The sequence below is a fragment of the Arachis ipaensis genome, chromosome B07 (genome assembly GCF_000816755.2).
Source record: "Arachis ipaensis cultivar K30076 chromosome B07, Araip1.1, whole genome shotgun sequence".
Lineage (NCBI taxonomy): Eukaryota > Viridiplantae > Streptophyta > Magnoliopsida > Fabales > Fabaceae > Arachis > Arachis ipaensis.
In genome coordinates, this window is record NC_029791.2 from 114,836,959 (window position 1) to 114,841,779 (window position 4,821).

The following is a 4,821-nucleotide window of genomic DNA, read 5'->3' on the forward strand; positions in this document are numbered from 1 at the left end:
AGTATTTTTTTAATACATTGAATTTGGATAAAATAAAAAACTTAAATATATAAAATTATTGATTTTCTTTTTTTTATTACCAGTACTAAAAAACACTTGGTTGCAGTTACTTGTTTTGATTAGTGTAATCATCTCAATTAAACGATAAAGTTAATTGAAGTGAGGTTATTGTAATTTCTTTTCACCAAAGTCATCACTTTCGGGGGATTAGGGATCCTAAAAGACGTTTCTACCTCACCCATCTCCTCTATCCCTAACCCAATCTCCATCCGTCGCATGATCGCCGTACCCCCATCCTCGACTGAGATTTCGGCTTCCCTCCTCGGTTCTGGCCACATGCAGAGAAGCTATGGCTATCTCTGCCATTCGATTCGATCCCACGATGAGGGTGTTGTTCTCTTCGTTGTTTCTGTTCCTTTCTCCCCAGGGTTGCTCTGTCTCTCTCTGTCGAGGATGCCTCATTCTCCATGTCGACTTCTCGGTTTTGGATAGCAGATGTTGTCACCGCGGTTCAAGAGGTATATGTGGGCTATGGTTCCATTCTCCCCCTGTTCAATCTCTTTCTCGATTCCTTCTCGAGTTTCAATTTCTTTTTTGTGTTAATTGTTGCTGTTTTCTGGATCTATGATTTAATTTTGAGTTGTTTGGTTTCTGATTTAATCATGCTGATTGTTAATTGTTTTTGTAAATCAATGGTTCTCTCCTATGTTTGTTCTGTTGGTGTTTCTGTGAAATAATTTACTTCTTGGGGGGGTTTGCTCATTATAAATTATATAGTTTTCTTTCTGCTGTTGGACTGAAGTTAACTGTAGTGTTTGGTATAGTTGACTGATGAAATTCTCTTTTTGCTTTACTGTGAATTGTCAAATCAACTATATGTGGTAGGTATTTGGTAATTTGCAACAGACCTCTTCCCATATTGTTTTTGCTCTTTTCCCATGAGTATTTGGTAACTTGTGATATCTTCCTAAATGATGTGTGTGGCCATATCAATCTATATATTCCTATTAGTCTATCTCTGTCCTATATGTGAAGCTTACATTGTAATCTTGAGTGTTTGTTAAATTTGGGAGTTTATAACTCCAACTCCTTTGTTTATCTCCTCATCTTAGTTCTGAGTTCTTTTGTTTATATTTTCTACTTTTGGTGTTCTTATCTTTCATATTTTAGGAATGAATAATCGTGTTGATCTGGTGGACAAAATCACTCCGTGGAGAGAATCATGGAAAGTGCATGTTAAAGTTGTGAAGTTGTGGTACCACAAGAATCCTGCTTTGGATTCTTCTCAAAATCTGTTGCATATGGTCTTAATGGATGAGAAGGTGAGTTTTATTTTATGTTAGCATTTCTTTAGGTTGTTGCAGGTTTTTTTTAATAATATCCAGAAGGGAAGGTTGGAAACTGATATGTTTTTGTTGTTTTATTTTTTTAATCAAGTGTTGTTATGCTGTTTGGATACCTAAATAAGTTAATAAATTCAAATATGAAGCATTTTTTTTTCAACTGCAGTTACACAAGATCCAGGCCACCATTAGAGATCAGCTTATATCAAAATTTGCCTTGTCTCTAAATGAAGGGATTGTGTACTTGATGACCCATTTTATAGTTGTACCCAACACTGGTTTGAACAGGGTGACAAAACATCGGTTCAGACTTTTGTTCCAATACAACATGTCTGTTGTTTCTGTGGTATCTCCAAGGATACCTCATTCGGGTCTGTGTTTTGCATCAATAGATGAAATTGATCAAATGACAAAGGACCACAATTTCCTGATTGGTTCGTACAAGTTTCTTGCTCTTCCCTTTTACTATCATAGTATTATGTTTTAAAATGTGTGGTTTCTTTGTATATGTTTCAATCTTATTATTAGACTTTGTTGGGATTATTACTGGTGTTCGAAAATAAAGAGATGTGGCATCATATGGGAAGCTGGTGAAAGCAGTGGTGCTAGAAGTCTTTGCTGATGGGTAATATCTCTCTCACTATCTCCTATATCAGTAATTATCTTCTATTAATTCTATTTTTTTCTTCCAGTTTTTATGTTTATAAGAATAAATATATAGTTAGATCCTTTTGATCTTTTAAAACTTATATGTTCAACAAAAGGGTACAATGCAATGTGTTTGGAAATGCTTGTGATTTGTTAGAATATGATAAGTTACAAAAATATGGATGATCTCCCCTGGTTGTCCTCGAGTCTTTTAAAATCAAAGCCATTGAAGGTTAGTTTCACCCATATTCAGCGAATTTTTACTCTAATATTTAGCTGTCTGTTTTTTTACCTTCTAATATGGATATGGTTTGAGGCTAATAGAATAGGATTCTTGCATGCAGGTGGGGTAATCCTACAGAATGTGATAGATGTCTCTAGGTTATTCATTAATCCTGACATTCCTGAGGCTGTTGAGTTCCTAAGCAGGTTAGTTGTGATCAAAATATTGAAAACCTAGAAGCTGCCATGGTTATTTTGTTGGTGTTCATGTATTTCTTTTGTGTTATGAAGATTAGTTATTGTATCTTGTGTGTAGATTTAGTGTAGCCAGTTATGGATTCTCAAGCCTTGTGACCAATGACCTTGGATACTTAGTTTCTAAAGTTGATGGTGATTATTTCAATTCCAAAGAGATCAGTAATATTCAAGATCTTCATTCAGATAATGGGGTACTACTTTAGATTGGCAAACTCTTTATTTAATACTTAATCTTGAATTTCTTAAATATCTGTCTTGGGTTTTGTAAGCTGTTTTGTTAATGATTATTGTATAGTATATCATTGTTTTTAAAATTTTACAGGATTCTCATTACTTTGTTATTGGGACAATTAAGGAAGTTATAGATGAACCAGATTGGTGGTACTACTCATGTCTATATGGTCATGCCGTTGTTGAGCATGAGGATCTCTACCTTTGTGATGCTTGTGGTTCATGTGTTGAGAATGTTATGGTCAAGTGAGTTCATATGTAACCTTATTTTGGAATAGATTAATTAATAATCTTATGGATTTTTTGTTACTTCTTTGTTATGCGCCACTCTATGTGTTGTTAAGCAGATTTGTTGGTTTTAGTTATGATTCTTGGTTGTTAATTGTGTTAGATATAGGATTCGGGTAAAGATTCAGGATGCTAGGTGTACTATTTTGTTTGTTTTGCTTGATAATGCAGCAACAAAACTATTTGGAAGAACCTGTTCTGAAGCATTTCTTAGCATAGAAGACGAATTTCCAGTTGATCCTAGTGTGCTTGCAGTATGAACTCTTTCATACCGAACCTCATTTAATCTTTATTATTTATATTTTGTGTTCAAGTTTATTGATTCTTTTATATTAAACTCTTAAGGTTTTTCGGTCATATTCTCCACAAATGTTTGATCATGTTGTTGGAGAGGAGAAAGTTTTCAAGGTTGAAATTGATTCTGCAGTTGATCCAGATTACTCCAGTTGCTTTAAAATTGTGAATGTCCTTAGTCATAATCAAGAATCAGTTGCAGTCGATGATTATATCAATGTATGATTCCTCACCTTATCTTACAACATGTTGATGCAATTGTTTTTTTTTTTTTGAACCAATGGATTTGATGCTTATTTTAACCAACTTATCCCAGGCAATGCTTCATGGTCCCATTTTCCACCAATCTATGATAGCTACTTGCAGTATGCAACTGGCGAAGATTACAAGACTCAAGTAGTGTGTGATAATGCTATTCAATCAGAAACTATTGAAGATATTATCACTGATCTTATTTCACCGAACCGCTGTTATTCTGATGCTGAGAACGTATTTTTTTTCCCTCATTTGCAATAAAATCTCTTAAATCATTTTTTTGTTAGTCTTGTTATATCATAACTCGAAAAATTAGGAAATAATAGTTTTGTAAATTATTTGAAATTTTAAATGCTGTAATCCTTTTTTCTTTGTTGCAGGGTGGTTTTGTTTTTATTCTGGGAACTATATCATCTGTCTTGAAGAATCATAAGTGGTAGTTCTCAACTTGTTTATGTGGTTCTCTTGTGTCAACTAATAAAAATATTTTATCATGTGATCTATGTCAGCTTCAATGCATTGATGCTGTCCGAAGGTGTTTTGTTCTTTCATTTTATTCTGTTTTTGTAACTATTTATTATTTCAATGTTAACTGAAATTTTCGTTGTTTTCTCATGCTTTGGAAGGTTCTGCTTGAAGGTTGTAGTGTCTCATTCAAATGGGAACAATATTTTTGTTCTTAAAGATCGTGAAGTCGTCCAAATAATAAAGACAAGATGCTCGAGCTTTTTGGATAATCACCCAGAGTTGAGTCAGGTTGTCATCCAATTGTGGTTTTAATTAGTATATGGATATAGATATAGTAACTTTGTTTCTTTTGAAATTCCTAGAGAAAACATAAATTATTATTGACGTATTTGTTAAGTATTTTGTGTTTTTTTTGTCTTTTTTTTTTTATTTTTAGGGATCTTATTGCAAAGTTATTCCATTGAAACTCATTTCAAGTCTTTTGCACAAAAAAGTTGTGTTCATGGTTGATGCTAGGCCTGTGGGTTATGAGATGAATCGTTCTGTGTATATTGTTCAACAAATCTGGGATGATGCCTCTTTTATTAATGTTTTTGAGGCTGCTGCTGAGATGAATGACTATAAGGTTTGTTGTATATTTTTTATAATTTGTTCAATTATTAGTGTTTAAAAATATCAATAGCTAAGTGCATTTAAATTTTGTTCAGATTCATGTTCTGGTTGATTCTATGCCTGAAGTTGAGGATGCTTTCAGCCAATGTGAAAGTGATCATGAGGCTGTGGAGGATCTGCATGCTTTTTAGTTTAATATGTT

At 33.4% G+C, this 4,821-nt stretch overlaps 1 long non-coding RNA gene across 1 annotated transcript; it reads left to right on the forward strand.

Moving 5' to 3' along the window:
• On the forward strand, positions 2,339-2,903 carry LOC110264725. Its single transcript, XR_002350898.1, has 3 exons — positions 2,339-2,420; positions 2,530-2,662; positions 2,794-2,903. It is a non-coding gene; the product is annotated as an uncharacterized LOC110264725 (long non-coding RNA).